This window comes from Engraulis encrasicolus, chromosome 6 (assembly GCF_034702125.1).
Source record: "Engraulis encrasicolus isolate BLACKSEA-1 chromosome 6, IST_EnEncr_1.0, whole genome shotgun sequence".
In the NCBI taxonomy this organism is placed as follows: domain Eukaryota; kingdom Metazoa; phylum Chordata; class Actinopteri; order Clupeiformes; family Engraulidae; genus Engraulis; species Engraulis encrasicolus.
The window spans coordinates 5,690,013-5,707,391 of NC_085862.1; the positions used below are offsets into that span (position 1 = coordinate 5,690,013).

General features: G+C 43.2%; 1 long non-coding RNA gene across 1 annotated transcript; it reads right to left on the bottom strand.

Annotated features, from left to right (window-relative positions):
* Nucleotides 1–14,637: 14,637 nt before the first annotated feature.
* LOC134450164 (uncharacterized) lies at nucleotides 14,638–15,765 on the bottom strand. Its single transcript, XR_010035023.1, has 3 exons — nucleotides 15,690–15,765; nucleotides 15,112–15,198; nucleotides 14,638–14,773 (listed from the first exon to the last, which is right to left on the bottom strand). It is a non-coding gene; the product is annotated as an uncharacterized LOC134450164 (long non-coding RNA).
* Between the last annotated feature and the right edge of the window lie 1,614 nt (nucleotides 15,766–17,379).

Consider the following 17,379-nt stretch of genomic DNA (forward strand, 5'->3'; position numbering starts at 1 on the left):
AAAGTTTTATGGTCCAAATGTGTCCCCTTTTACTAGCAGAGGCGCATCTTGCCACCAGGCAAGACAGGCAGCCGCTTGGGCCCCCCAAGCCCCTAGATAATGACTAAAAGCCCACATTTGACCACAGTAGTGGCGATTTTGGTTCAAATGTTCATTCTTTTGCATTTTCGCTTGGGGCCCCACCTGACCCTAGAATCGCCTCTGCGTTTTAGAAACATTGCTATGTCAAATTTGCAGTAACTACAATATCCAAACTAGTAAAGCAAGGCTTTGAAGGCTTTTTTCTCAGTTTCCATGTTGGCGTAGTTACTGCACTTAAGTAAGGGCAGTGTAACAGAGTATGTTATATCATTGTGTACTTGCATTGTACTTAAAGGTGCACTGTGTAATATTTTAAGTAGTTTATTTCCAGAATTCATGCTGTGCATTCACAAATGTTACCTTTTCCACAAATACTTACCACCACCATGAAATTCATAAGAATTCATTACTGACTTGACTGACATGACTGGAGAAATTGGACTTTTCATACATGAAAAGGGGGATCTTGAATGTCAGCCATTTCGAATGTCCAGAAATAGACATTTTAAGCTGCAAAACTTACAGTCCTTTGTTCATACTAGCAAATATTGGTTTAATTAGTAAATATTCATGGAAAGATCAAACTTGGCAATAGGCAGGGCAGTATCAATGAGCAGTAAAGTTGCAATACCTATACAGTGTAATTTTAGTGGGGAAATGTCCATTCACTTTTGAGGTGAGGATTTAATGTAAGGTATTTGCATTTTACTCGGTAGGTAGCAGGGCTCTAAATTAGCTCCAGCCAACCGGCCGACTGCTGGAAAACACCAACTTACTAGCCACTTTGACCCATTGGTGGATAGTGCACAAAAAGACAACCATGTCAGGGTCTGGGGGAACCTATATTTTAGTGTAAATATGTAGGCCTGTATGCACTGTAAAACATACAAAACGTAAAGGGTGCAACACATAGCGTACAAGAATTACAAGGCAGTATCCCCAATTCTGACATATGCATATGCACACACACACACACACACACACACACACACACACACACACACACACACACACACACACACACACACACACACACACACACACACACACACACACACACACACTTTTTTGTAAAAAAAAAACAAAACAAAAAAACACACAAATTGAGAAAACACAAATTGCTGTAGCCCCATAGTGCACACCGTTCCACCAGTGGGATGCTGTGATACTCTACTATGACATTACACGGGGCCTTTAGTAATGCACTGCGATTTGGTCATGGCCATTCTGGTAACAGCACATTTATAACACTGTGTCTCATGGGTTGAAAAACTTTCAGTGAAGAAGACATAGTACTGTACTGTTGACTCCCTGCGAGAATAATCCATCAGCTTAGTGGGCTAATGAAAGAGAGGCATTTATCTATTTTAATTAATACGGATAGCATTACTACTAGGCAGTGGGCAGTGTGTGTGTAATTGGTATTGCTGTGTGGCCTGTGGCGGAACGCATATCGACAGTGAAGAGTTGGGAGATTGCTGCTACGCGAGTGGCTAGTGTTTCACTCCACTGTTTGGGTCCATGCGAAGATCAAATCGAATCAACATTTGACTAGAGTTTCTTCTCTCTCATCTCATCTCATTCCACCACGCGTCTCTAAATGGCCTCGGGGAGAGACAACTTTGTTATGGTACCACCAGAGATCAATAGGGGCCAGTGGGAAACAAATGGGTGTAGCTGCTATGCCCCCTCTTGGCCACTAGGTTGTGCTATATCCTAATGTAAGACAAATGCCAGTGACCACCTTCTTCTTCTTCAAGTCAAGTCAAGTCAAGTCAAGTAGGTTTTATTGTCAATTTCTTTACATGCACTGGTCATACAAAGAATTTGAAATTACATTTCTTGCTTTCCCATACAGACATAGACTAATCTAGGTAAGGACATAGACAGTATAGACATAGACAGTAAGACAGTATAGACATAGACAGTTCTTCATTCATTCACCCAATTTCTTACTCACACAAGCTCAGCCTTCTACTAGGAGTCAATACTTTGATATACTTTTTATATGTACACAGATACAGAAAGTCTCCATTTTGTTCTGTGTTAGCTAGCTGGTGTTTTTTGTTCAGAGACTGTTTGACTCTAGAACATTGAATAAGTGGTACGTGTATGTACGAGTATGGAAGCACATTGTAGGGAGTTTATGGAAAATTGTAATAATGCCTGTATGGGGAATAGTCACATTGGGCACATTTGGGATTGAGGAAGAGATATAAAACATGAGTGATTGAGTACTCATGGCATGACGAGGGTTTCTTACGGGTACACAAGACAAAAAAAAGGTTGGGAAAAACTGCCCTGGAACGGTAATTGACACAATTTCATAAGAGGTGTTGTTCGGAGTGACCCAAGTCATATATGGCTATTTTTCAAAACAAACAGCCCAAAGAGGCAAAGATGGCTGTTTGAGATACATGGTCCTTTGAACATGAGAGTAAACACGCTGTAAATGTGGGAACATTTTATGGGCCCATTACAGCTGCTGTTCCTGCTAATAATAGACTCATTTACCACTCTACCAGTTACCAGTTGACATCTCTCTCTCTCTCTCTCTCTCTCTCTCTCTCTCTCTCTCTCTCTCTCTCTCTCTCTCTCTCTCACTCACTCACTCACTCACTCACTCACTCACTCACTCACTCACTCACTCACACACACACACACACGTGTGTGTGTGTGTCTGTGTGTGTGTGTGTCTGTGTGTGCGTGCATACGTACGTGCGTGCGTGCGTGCGTGCGTGTGTGTGATGCCTGCTTGAATTGCTGTTCTTTCGCATAGCCCCTTCGCCTTCCTGTGTGTGTGTGTGTGTGTGTGTGTGTGTGTGTGTGTGTGTGTGTGTGTGTGTGTGTGTGTGTGTGTGTGTGTGTGTGTGCGTGTGTGTATGTGAGAGCGTGTGTGTGTGTGTGTGAGTGTGAGCGTGCACGCGTGTGAGTGTATGTGTGTGTGTGAGAGCTTCAGTGTTTCCCACAGAAATTTTGGAAACTATGGGGGCAGCCGGGGTTTATTTTGTCCGGGGGGGGGGGGGGGGGCGGTCTTCTCACCCGGGACTTTTTTTTTGGGGGGGGGGGTTGTATTCTTGCAGCGTAAATGCAAAACGGCAAAACAATGACTGCAGTATGACATTGGTGCATGGAGAAACTGTAGGCCCTGGGCCTATATTTCAGCCATTTATATTTTGAGAAATAAGGTTACATAAGATTTTACCCATGACTTGTATAATAGTAGTACATTGTCATTGTCAAAAAATGCAGTACAGTGAATAATTTCTGTTTACAACACAGTTTCATTCGTCCCTCATGCAGGGGTCAGGGAAACAATAATAAAACAAAATAGGAGCAGAGATAAGAATGTAAGAGCACTGTGAAATTGTCAACGCATAGACAAAAAGGGTCTTAGAGGGTAGGCTATGCCTTTTCCCCCACACATATCTATAGGCGTACACATTCTACATGAGAGGTGCTGGTCACAGGGCCAGTTTTTTCCAAATTCCTCCCATTAAAAGGGCTGAACAACATATTACACATTTATGTCTATATTCACATTCATTAGCCTACACATTAATTTCTATATGCAGCCCGATGTCTCCTCTGCTGTGTCAATGAAGGTCTGTCACCAAACTCATTACAACTGTAAAACAAAGCCTAGGGAGTGTTAGTAAACTCATCCCAACTGTCCCTTCTCTGAAGGTTTTTTATATTGCTCCCAAACCCAAGTTAACTACAACAACTTGACTAGGCTTTTGATCCCTGTCTTTCAAGCACTTGTGGTTCTCTCTATAGCAGGGGTGCCCAACCTTTTTTTAACCAAGATCTACTTTTGAAGTTGATGGTCTGCCGTGACCTACCAAGTCAAATTTAAGCATGTCAGTATGAAAATTTAAGACCACCATTATTATGAACAAAATGTTTTTAGAAGGCTACTATGGCCGTATCTTTTCAGTGTGTTTTTAAAGTGTGTTGAATAGCCCATCTTTACAAAGCAATGCAGCACTGATAGTATGCAGAGATAAGTTCAGTCATACACAAGTCATAAACAACTGAAACAATTTCAAAATGATAAACATTTGGTATATAAAAGGCACATAGGCTCTATTTCTAAAATATGATGAAGCATTATCATGCCTTCAGTGGTATAGGCTACAAATTAAAACGGGCTCAGAAATTCACCATTCGTTATAGGTAAATAATAGTAGGCTACTATGAGAGAGAGAGAGACAGACAGAGAGAGACAGAGAGAGAGAGAGAGAGAGAGAGAGAGAGAGAGAGAGAGCAATGAGATAAGTCATTGGATTGGTTAACACCCCTGTTAAGAGCGACTTCCTCTATGAAGGTTTTTTTTCCAGCTCTCTGGGGCAGTAGCACAGCAAAGGCTTTCTATTGTGAGTTTGGCCAATCGTTTTGTCCACAACTGAAGCAAGAAACAGCACAAATTGAAGTGAATTCCATACATGTCAACAACTAACATTTCCCTTACACGCGGCACGCGATGTAAACGCAGTTAGCGATGATGCATGCGACTAGCGATTTGGACGAAGATCCTCGCATATCGGCGTGTCATAACGCATCGTTGCGCACATGTTCTGTTACTCACCCGATGTTACATGTGTGCACACATGAATCAACTGTAGGCCTAATACCCTTACGGTCACTTCCTAATGCTTTCCCCTCATTCTGTGTTACCGTGGGACTACTTATCTAACCAATACAGAGTCTAGGCCTATAGGATGTATTTACTCCAGGAGGAAAATGCGAAGGAAATTCAAAATCGTTTTTAACAAAAACGGATATCGTTTAAAAAAAAAAAAAAAGTAAACATTTTTTTTTATTTTTTTTATTTTTTATTTTCATTTTCGTAAACTATGGCGGCCAAATTTAAACTATGGCGGGCCGCCATAGTTTTCTCAATGTATGGGAAACACTGAGCTTGCATGCCTGTGTGTGTGTGTGTGTGTGTGTGTGTGTGTGTGTGTGTGTGTGTGTGTGTGTGTGTGTGTGTGTGTGTGTGTGTGTGTGTGTGTGTGTGTACGTGCGTGTGTGCGTAAGTGCGTGAGTGTGTGTGTGTGTGTTCGGGAGGAGTCTTTGAAGACTAATCTGCATGTGTTTGTAGCGCGAAACTGGAGCTGAGCAGAAGGAAACAGGTGCAGCTAATTACAATACCCCACAGCTCCCTTCTCTTACCCCACTGCTCCCTTCTCTTACCCCACAGCTCCCCTCTCTTACCCCACAGCTCCCCTCTCTTACCCCACAGCTCCCTTCTCTTACCCCACAGCTCCCTTCTCTTACCCCACTGCTCCCTTCTCTTACCCCACAGAACACTCTCACATTCTCATTCTCGTTCTCTGTCTGTCTCTCTCTCTCTCTCCCTCTCTCCGTCCTAACTCTTCATTTCTTTTTTTGTCTATCTCTTTCTCCCTCTCTCTCTCTCTCTCTCGCTCTGTCTGTCTGTCTGTCTGTCTGTCTGTCTGTCTGTCTCTCTCCCTCTTTGTCTGTCTGTCTCTCTCTCTTTCTCTCTGTCTCTCTCTCATTCTCTTTCCATCTCTCTCCATTTGTCTCTCTCTCTCCCCCCCTCTCTCTCTCTTTCTCTCTCATTCTCTTTCCATCTCTCTCCAATTGTCTGTCTCTGTATCTCATCTCTCCTTCCAACTCTCATTCTATCTCTCCCCCACTTGATTGGTTTCGTTTCTATTTCTCTATTTCTTTGTAATTCTGCCTCTGTTTTCTCTGACTACGTATCTTCCATTTTTTTTCTCCTCTCCCTTTCTCTGTCTTTCTTCCTCAGTTCTGTTCTCTCTCCCTGTCTGTCTTTCTCTCTCTCCGTAACGCTCACCCTGACTCGTCTGTGTGTCCACAGATGAACTCTGTGTTGTAACAGAGAGCACGTGTTGGGGTGGCATGGAGGAAATACATTATACCCCTTACCTCCCCCTCTCTCACACACAAACACACACCACAAACTCCCCCCTCTCTCCCTCTCTCTCTCCCTCTATCTGCCTCTCTCTCTCTCTCTCTCTCTCACAAACACACACACACCACAAACTCTCTCCCCCCTCTCTCTCATGCACGCACGCACGCACGCACACACACACACACACACACACACACACACACTCAATCTCTCTCTCTCTCACACACACACACAGACACCAGTCTTCATGAATTCCATGCCCACCACCAATACCGAGTCAGTGCAGTGCAGTGTAGTTTTACTTCAAAGGCGGAAACGTACCCGGCCTGCAGCCAGTGGCAATATGAGCATTCAGCCTCCTTCAAACACAGAGCGGAGCAGAGCAGAGCGCCCCAGACTGTGGAAGCCATCAGCCACACGTGGGGCTGGACTGGCCATCTGGCATAGCGGGCATTTCCCGGTGGGCCCAGCACCCTCGTGGGCTCCTATTGGCCATCTGGCATAGCGGGCATTTCCCGGTGGGCCCTGCACCCTCGTGGGCTCCTATTGGCCATCTGGCATAGCGGGCATTTCCCGGTGGGCCCTGCACCCTCGTGGGCTCCTATTGGCCAGGATGCAAAAACCCCGAACTCCATTTCTGAACACCTGCACTTCTATATTTTTAGAGAACCCCCTTGTTGGTTTGGTTTACATTCATGTACTTGATAATACATATACATAGTTATATTACATAAATAAAATTTTAAAAAATTAAATTTTGATAGCTTTGTATTAAATAAAAATGAATTAAGATTATTTTCTGAAATGGCACTTAGGGGGTTTTGCATCTGAACCCTTCAAATATTATTATTATTATTTATTTTTTTACATTTCTGGTTATCTTCCACAAACCGCACTCCTCCGTCTTGTTGGTGCATCTCTGAAGTAATCAAGTAGTTGGTGACACTGAAGAAGGCTCTGTGCAGTCGAAACGTCTGTCATACCAGTACCTGCATTGTTTAAATAAAAAGAAAAGAACAAGAAAGAAGATAAAACTGAGTGCGATCCATTTCCTAACAACTTTTAACATTTCTGAAAATAGGGGCCCACGAGGGTGCGGGGCCCACCGGTGAGTAAGTTCTGCGCCACTAATTATGAGGGGGCCCTTTAAGCCAAAAGTGCCCGGGCCCTATTTCTCCCCCAGACCAGCTAATTATGAGGGGCCCCTTTAAGCCAAAAGTGCCCGGGCCCCATTTCTCCCTCAGTCCAGCCCATCAGCCTCATGTGGAGCTGCTTCTAACCTGCCCCAGCTGGCCAATGAATGAATGGACCCCTGAAATCTGAAAATAAAGTCTGCGACACTAAGCTCCCGTTTCTGTTCATTTAATATACACTGTGTAACATTGCAGCCAGTTAAAACGTTAAAAAGTAAGTTTTCCTGCTGCCTTAAGTTTTTGTGTTAACTCAACTTTAGAAAGGCCTTAAGTTGAGTTAAGTTGGGTTAACTTACAAATTTAAGGCAGCAAGGCAACTTCATTTTTTGATGTTTATCTGTCTGTAATGTTTTACAGTGGTGACGTCACTATATTAAATCAAGAGAAACAGGACATTGGTGGGGCCGCAGACTTTCAGTTTTCATGTGACTTTGCTAGTCCTTCACCCAATTTTTTTTTTGAAACAGGTGTGCATGTGTCTTTTTCCCTTGTTAAGCTTGAAATGAATGAACCCCTGCCATATTTAGAGGACATCCCCACACTCCTCCCACCCTAGACGGGGGTTAGTCTGAACCTTTGCCACGGTTATACTCACTACTGCCTTTTAACTCAGTTTGCCACACGATCATGTGTGATCATCTAATGTATTGAACGTTTTTGACAAGAGGACAGTTATGAAGGGAAACCCAGTCCTTACGCTGTCCATTACAAATAAGAGTTTTCCCAGAAGAGTCGGTGTAGCACCGAGTTCATTGTGTGTGTATGTGCGTATAGTGAAAAGAAAAAGGCACTCACTTCTTCTGTTCTCCTGTTGGATATGATGGAAAGAAGTTAAAAGTTGAGTAGAGAGACCTGGGTACAGGGTTGCCAGATGAGGCTGATGATTTGAACCTTTTCTATTCATACAGCATAAACTCCCCAATCCCAGATTGGCGTTCAGGTCTTGCTCTCTCAACCCAGACTGGTGTTATGTTGAACCACTGCCGTTCTCATGCTCACATACCTTCCTTTCAAACCAGATTGTGCCATTAAGTTTGACCTTTGCCAGTCATACACCAGACTGGCATTCAATCATGCTCAAATACTCTCATTAATCCCTGTCTGCCATTGAGCTGAACCTGTGCCATTCATACACCTACAAAGCCCACACTGGATTATTTTCAACCCAGACTGGTGTATGATGAATCTTTGCCAATCATACACCCGACTGGCATTTAACGCCCCCACCCCCACCCCCACCCCCCAAAACCAAGACTGGTGTCATACTGCCGCATTTTCAGGTTCCTGCACTCCCCGCCACCCCAGACTGGTGCTATGTTGAACCTCTACCGTTGAAGTAAATGACAAATGTCCGCAACACTGTTAATGCTCCCAGTAATTTAATGGCACGACGTTTCGGACCTTAGTCCTTCTTCAAGTGCACTTGAAGTTGCACATTCATCATTTACTTCAGTTATTTTATTTTTTTCGAGCACCTGTGCCACTAATGTGCACACATTCTCTGCCTTCCTGAACCTCTGCCATTATCATGCTTGTGCACTCCACGCCACCCCCAGACTATACCATGGCTGGCAGGTGTTAAGCTTATAACAGGGGCCGTGTGTCTTACAGCGTTTTAAACCCTGACTGCCATTGGGCTGAACTTTTGCCAGTCATGCACCCTCGCAACCCCAGACAGGTGTTCAACCCTCACTCTCAACCCAGACTGGTGCTATCCTGAACCTCTGCCATTCTCATGCTGGTGCACTCCCCGCCACCCCAGACTACACCATGGCTGGGCCTCAGCCATTCTCTTGCACTCCCCGCCACCCCAGACTACACCATGGTCCTCTGCCATTCTCATGCTTTTATTGTCACTTTTCTTCATACGCACAAGTCATACAAGGAAAATGAAATTACGTTTCATTCTCATGCTGGTGCACTCCCCGCCACTCCAAATACACCATGGCTGGGCCTCTGCCATTCTCCTGCTCGTGCACTCCCCATCACCCCAGACTACACTATGGCTGGGCCTCTGCCATTGGAGTAAATGATAAATGTCCGCAACACTGTTAATGCTCCCAGTTCTTCAAGAAGGACTAAGGTCTGAAACGTCGTGCCATTACACAACTGGGAGCATTAACAGTGTTGCGGACATTTATCATTTACTTCAGTTATTTTACTTTGTCCACCTGTGCCACTGCTGTGCGCGCATTCTCTGCCTTCTTGAACCTCTGCCATTCTCATGCTCGTGCACTCCCCACCACCCCCAGACTACACCATGGCTGGCAGGTGCAGGGTTGCTGACAGCTTTGGCCCGGGACAAAGTCATATGAAAGGGCCCCCAATACATACAATGTAATAGGGACCCAATGCTGGGCCCTGGCCAACTGACCCCTTTGTCCCCCCCCCCGGGCCCAGGTTTCCCTGGGCAGGTGTTCAGCTTCCTTCAGGTGTCAGGCCAGTCCAGACACAAAACATCAATAACAAGTTAGTGGCCCAGAGATGATCTGCAGCTCCAAGTGTAAGGTAGCAAACTGGAGCCTGTGACCGTGAGACCCTATCCTTCCTTCCTGTTACTTATATCATATAAGTTACACCACACTTTAATGTTTAATACGTCCAGCCGGGCAGCTATGGGGTTGTTGACTATGTGCCTATTGTATGTGCACTCCAAATATGCCTAAGTGGCTAGGGGGGAAAAAAGTAAAAAATAAAACAGTAACACTTTACTTGATGCTGGTGTCTTATGTATGACATAACAGTGTCATAGCAGTGTCGCAACGGAGTCATGGACGTGTCATAAGCAATATGTTCATGCATCCATAAACATTGTATGACATATGTTGCCATTACATTTGGTTATGATAACGACAACCTTAACAATGTCTTTAACAATGAACTTATCATGACCACAAAGCGTTTATGACATTGACATAATGTTGACGACTCGTCCATGACTGTGTCATGGCCAGTGGCGCCAGCAGAAATAAATCCTCTGGGTGGCTAGTTGGAGCTAGGCAAAATCTTGGGGTGGCATACCTGAGGAAAACCCCCACAAATGTATTGATATACCGATAGGCCTACTGGGGTTGTTAGATAGATAGGCTAGATAGCCATTTTGTTTATTATTAGGATTAGTTATAGGCCTACAGTCTTATTTTCTATATTTCCTCAATCTCAAGCACATTGTGTATGATATGATACTATTTATATAGGCCTAGTGTGACGGAGGTCATCTTGCACCTGTTCACCCCCCTCGGGGATCGAACGTGCGACCTCGTCAACTACAACGATTCGGCAATGGGAGACACAGTAAGATACCGCTGGGCCAAGAGACTAGTCTCTCGGCCCAACGGCACGAGACTGTATGAGGCTATCGGAGGGAGGTTTACCAACGTTCCACGCCAACTCTGTGCTAGTTAGCCTCCGTTACACTAGTGCTGTCAATCAATTAAAAATAGCAATAATGTAAAATGTCACAAGTTGACAGACAGACACACACACACGTGGATAAAAAGTGTCTCTCATACTGACACAGGGCCAACATTTTCCCAGTGGGTGCCTTGCACCTGTAATAAAAATAGAAAATAAAAAATCATATCTGTACTGAGGCATATTGGTTTTCCCACTAACAAATACATCTTCATGAATCTGGTCTGCAAATATAGCAGTTTTCAAACAAATGAAGCAAACATTTTGCTTATGCTTTCATTAATGACAGCCCTGCTGACATTCATAATGAGAATGTGCAAGGGTAATAGCTTTCTATAAGTTACTGCTACTAAAGCACCTAGCAAAGGGGAAGACCTCAGCCGTTTTGTCAACAAAACAGCAGAGATCCAATGTTGATTCAGCAACCATCAATACATCTTCATGTTGTTTGACTTTGTTTGCAACCTAAAGAAGGGCTTAGCAAGTTAATATTCAAAACGAAGTATTTGGGGACAGTTTATAAGTATGAAATGTTAAACAAGCAGTTCGTTTTTTGAAGTAGCATTTCAGTTAGCTGCAGGAGGCTAAAATGCCATTTCCTAGTAACAACCAGTTTGAAGTCCTTAAGACACTATTTGTAATGAAATATGGACCATAACCTTTCAAAAACGGACCATAGAGAACGTTGTAAATCATTTATTTACAGACTGACACCTTTGTTGTTGTCCATCTCCCTGCTGTACGCAGCCTGCCCGGCCGCGAGTTTGCGAAACATAGGACGATATTGCGCCCAACCGCGTTTGGCGTCTCCGATTGGCTACAACGGCTCCCTTGTTCCTCCCCTCGGATGGCTTTCATTTGACAGCAAGAATGCCAGCTCTCGGTCAAAGCAGGCTTGCAGAACATTCGTGTAAAAATAATTTGGCCGATCTCTTGAAACAGACACTAAAAGTATGGTATCAAACAAAAAGTAGGCTACCCAAACCATTTACGATGCAATAGCCTTGGCCTACACAAATGCCGTGTCGTATTTCATTTTAGCGTGGTTTGGCATAGGCCTATCTCTTGAAACAGATGTGCCAAGTCAAACAAACGTAGCCATAGCCTACCCAACGATGCAGTGAGCTCCAGTATTTGATTTCATTTTTATTTACATAGCCTAATAAATGAAAGCGTCAGCTAAATGCAATGTAATGTAGCCTAATGTACATACAAATGCCGTAGCCTATGTCATTTTATTATGGTTTGGCTCATCTTTTGAAACAGATGACACTAAAAAGCATAAACAAAAGCAGGCCTAGCCAACGATGCAATACAAATGACGTTTCTTACAATTTAATTTTATTCACATTATCCAAACCTCGAGGTGATCTGGTAAGTTGTCCACCGAGTCCATGGCGTCAGCTAAATGCAATGTAGCCTAATGTAATGTAAACTCCTGTAATACAAATGCCGTATCATGTCATTTTATTATGGTTTGGCTCATCTCTTGAAACAGATGACACTAAAAAGCATAAACAAAAGCAGGCCTAGCCAACGATGCAATACAAATGACGTTTCTTACAATTTCATTTTATTCACATTATCCAAACCTCGAGGTGATCTGGTAAGTTGTCCACCGAGTCCATGGCACATGTGGTAGCAAATGTAGGATTTACCTTCTGTCGGTAAATCCATCTGGTGGTCATATTAGGAACTGCATTCTGCATTAGCCAGGCTGCGCCTCTAGTGACGCAACACCTTCGGCGGCGTTGCTTCTAGATCGAATCTCGATTGCAAATCAGGCAAATTCTGCATATCAATTCATCCCCATTCTGTAAATCTAACATTAACACATGAATACTTTGATAAGGTCTGTAATGAAACACTGAAATTGCGGTGATAGTTTTCTGTTGTCTAAGTACCTCAGTTTTAATCAACTTTGCCTGTGACCTGACAAAAAAATAGGTGGTGTCATGATGACAGACAAGGCATATTGGATTGTAGAAAATGTATTAAATAGTATTTGGAACAAGGCATAGGCCCTACATCAGATTTCAAGGAGTGAAACTGCTACAGTGGCAAATCAACACAATGGTGAAAGAAGGCATATCGGATTGGATTTAAACAAACTTCATTTTGTGATTTTACATTTTCCTTGGTTTGCAATTTTTTTTCAGGTCACAGGCAAAGTTGGAGTTTACATTACATTACATTACATTGCATTTCGCTGACGCTTTCATTTATTAGGCTATGTAAATAAAAATGAAATCAAATACTGGAGATCACTGCATCGTTGGGTAGGCTATGCTTGGCATCTCTGTTTCAAGAGATATGCCAAACCACGCTAAAATTAAATACGACACGGCATTTGTGTAGGCCTACTGCATCGTAAATGGTTTGGGTAGCCTACTTTTTGTTTGTTAATTGTTACCCAACTTTTAGTGTCTGTTTCAAGAGATTGGCCAAATTATTTGTACACGAATGTTCTGCAAGCCTGCTTTGAGCGAGAGTTCTTGCTGTCAAATGAAAGCCATCAGAGGGGAGGAACAAGGGGGCCGTTGTAGCCAATCGGAGACGCCAAACGCGGTTGGGCGCAATATCGTCCTATGTTTCGCAAACTCGCCTGCCGCATCGTCACCAGAGATGAAAATATGTCATGGCGTCTCAAGATATTAAAACAAGTTCTCAGCTGGGGAAATAGTCAACACCGAAAACCTTGATTGTCACAAAACCACCAACGCAAGTTGAAATACAACTGGTGATCGGTAAGTGTGGAGAATACCAATATGATATTTATGAAATGGTACTAGGGCCAACGAAATCTTAAAGGTTTATGAAACCATCATACGGTAATAATATTTAGCTTAGCGGCTAACCTGAGCCAGCCAAATGGCATTAGATCTAACTTACTTAACTTCAGCACCTTGTAACGGCATTGTACAGTTGCAAACTGAACTGTACACGGAAAGTGCATATAGCCCATGCTATTTGGGGTCTTCGTATTATTTGGCCGAAAACTATTATCCAAGTCTGCAATGTAGGCCCTATCTCAGTAGCATCATTGAAGTTGTGCAGGCGAGAGCCCTTGGATGTTCAGTTTCACGTTGAATATTTTAACATCTGCGACCATTGACGTTAAATATTATTAGGAATGTTTGTCTGACACACCAAGTTAACCCCCTATACGGACATTTAGCATATTTACCCACAGCTGCTGTGTATAAATCCCTCTACAAATAACGTGCAAAACAATTAATTAAACCTTTCCGTTTGACAGGCACAAACCATGGAAGTTGAAGAAAGGCTCCTCATCGTCAAGCAGTCATCCAGAGTGAAGATTGCAGTCAAGCAGTCATGACCCCCCCTCCCCCCAGTTTTCGAGAAAATTCAGAATAAAAAAAACCCTTCTCATTCTTAAATCATATTACTTAAGTAAACGGTAGGCAACCCAAAACCTTTCAGTTAGTAAAGCATAGGTAATACAGTATGACCATTACACCATCTGGTATTTTGAGTACTTGAAATTCAGATTAAAGTGAAATCTTGACTTCAGTGTCTTCTTAGTGCTTTCTAAACGTGCAAATCATTATGTGGACGTTCTTTCCCACTTCTAAGAAATGCATGCATTACTTCAATTCTTAACATTTGTCTGGCCATTCGTCTAAACCAGGGGTAGGGCACCTTTTTCATTTGAGGGGCCACTTCAAAGTCCTTCAACAACCATGTAAGTCCTCCAAGGGCCGTACTATGAACACAAAACAGGATTCCCCCCAGCTTTTTTGGCCTATATTGAAGGTGGCCAGCTTTACAACAGACCCCACCTTCTCTTAGTACCTAGAATATAACTTAATTATATTGCTGATGTAATTTCTAAGATGCCTTCACAAAATATGTCATATTTCGCGTGAAGCTGTACAACATTACAATTATATTGGGGTATAGGATAAGATGGCCTGAGGGGGCGTAAACATGGTTTGACATGGTTCCCCACCCCTGACCTAAACAGATGTTGTAACAACAGTGTGTTACCAATATTGAAAAACAATTCAGAAACAAAATGTGTGTGATGTGATGTATTAGCATTTATTAAGTGTGTTTCATAATTGCAACGATATCACAATGGTTGTCGACAGCAGATCCTCTGGGGTGAACTTGTGGTGGTAGGATGCAGGCAGGAGCGTACTGTACACATCTTCAGCTGTAACAATAAACACAAATCCAATAGCAAAATAATTAATGTTAGAATCATACCATCACACTAAATAAGTGAAATGGGAGCTTAGTGTGCAGACTTGATTTTCAGCAACCAAATAAGGCACACAAAGTTCTCACGAATATGTAGGCCAAGGGTAGGCAGCGTATGTGACATCGAGTGCCAATGACCGTACCATCCCTTAGCCATGCAGAGAGCTAAGGCTTAGAACAGCAGTAGTGCACCTCACTTCCCAAGCACATAACATGTCTCATACCACTAGTCTAGGTATGTTTTTGATATATCGATATGTACATAATGTCCCCTCAGACTGCTGTGCATACCGAGATAATCTGACCGGTGGTGGAGGTGGCTTGGTTTGGGTGTTGGCGTGCAGCGAGGGGGTGCCACACAGACGACTGTGATGTGCTCTGAAAGACAAACACAATGTGCACCAAATCAAACGCAGTGTTGGGGGGGTAACACATTACAAAAGTAATTAATTACGGCCAGGTTTCCCAAACTGGGGTGTGAGCACCCCTGGGGGTGCGTGGCCTACCACAAGAGGACCATCACTTAGGGGTTGCGCAAACCACATTGAAATGTACAAGGGGGTGCACATGGAAAAAAGTTCGGAAACCACAATGTAATGCATTACTTTTGTAAATCACCAGATCCATATTTTGGCAAATATTTTGGCTAAAGTAACTGAAGTAATGCAAAATAACTGTAATGGCCTACATACATTTAGTAATATTATTATGTGAGGGATTATTTTTAAATGACAGTAACGTGTAATCGGTAATGTATTGCAGCTTTTCAGTAACTTGCTGAACACTGATCAGACGACACAAAAAGCAAGTTAGGCCTATGTGCATCCAAACATTCTGTTTATAAACATTGATCAGCTCAAGACACTTACCTTTCTCCAAATGCCAGATATCAAGGGGTCAGGTGGTGTTGTGATGCTGTCCTCTTCCTCCTCTAACCTGGATGTTTGACTTGACCTTGGTTGTACTGGTGTTGAGGTTGGAAGGGTACATGGTGCATCTGTTTTTATCTTGACACTTCTCTTTGTGGAAATCTCACTGGAATGGCACCTCTATAACAACACAATAAGCTACAGATAAGTCAAATGAGGCACACACGATGTTCCCAGGAATATATAGGCTAATGGCAAGGCATTTCACTTCACATGCAACATTTGACAGTGTCATACCACTAGTAGAGGTATATGTTTGATACATTACTAACCGTTGTTCTGGTAGTGATAACGCAACGCCCCATCGACAGCTGTGATGCCGAGATGATCTTCTGGCTGTTGGTGGAGGTGGCACGGTTTGGATGCTGAGCGAAGAGTCACACCGACGCCTGAAGTGCTCTGAAAAACAAGCAGGATACACTAGCACCTTATCAAACGACACAACGCAATACACAAAGTGCTACAGCATTGAATGTCTTAGCTGCTGGGCAATGCAAGGACAGACGGTCCTTGCATTGCCTAGAGAACTACAGTATGTAAACAGACAACGTCTCGTCGTGAATTCTTGTTTGAACAGGCCTGTAGTTCAGTGGTGCCAGGGCAAATTCTGGGTTGTCTAGTATGTGTGCTCGAAATGCGGTAAACAAATTGTTTATATTGTTCTCGGACTACGTTTAGCTCTCCTCCGAGTCAACCGCTAGAAGCTGGTGAAATCACACACACGACCATGCATGCTAGCTACAGAAAGCAATATATTTGCACCAGGAAGACGTTGAAAGGAGTACGAGGAGTTATTTACAGATTACGGAGGGAGGGTGTCTACACACCGGATGCACGCCAAAAACATACACGCTTTGGTGAGAATACGAATGACATTCAACTTAGAATTAAGTTGCTTAACAAATCGACAGACCAAACACCAAACACAGCTAGAGCTCTTTTTACATATTGAGGAAACAAGAGCTAATAACAGCTAGCATATCGTACACCTCAGTCATTTTGTCATTTTTAACAGCCACATATTGAGAGCTCATACTTGTACTTTTGTTACATTTTACTTACCAAAACTGCAGAGCTTCCGAGAGAATACGGATTAGTATATCCAAAGGCACAACAAGACCAAAGTATGGGGAAAGTGAATCAATGAAATAATCCATCAAAGTGATGAAGTTGTTCAAAGTAAGGACTTCCCTGGAGGGACTTTCTGGCACGACACCGGCGCGGGACTGACTGCGTCGAACGTCTCCTTGACGACGCCCTGTCAATCAAAAAAATAATTCTAAAGAATGTCAACTGTCAATCAACGCAGATAACAGCACTCATTGGTCATTTAAACTATTTTAATAGCACTCTAAAACAAGGGGTCAGTCCAAAAAAAATACCAGGGTGGTTTGAAAGGGACGGGAAACTATCGTTTGAACGAAATAGAGCATGCATGGCATGAATTGCTTCGGAGGTACATTGCTTTAAGTCGCACATAGAGAAGCATGGGAAAAGGCACTCTACTCCCTACTTCTGCCGCCAACATGGCGACGTCCCGCCCCCCGCCGTTGCATCACAACAGAGTAGAACGTACCTTATCCCCTTACTTACTGTATCATTGGTTTGGAAGGTTGACCGTAGTATCATT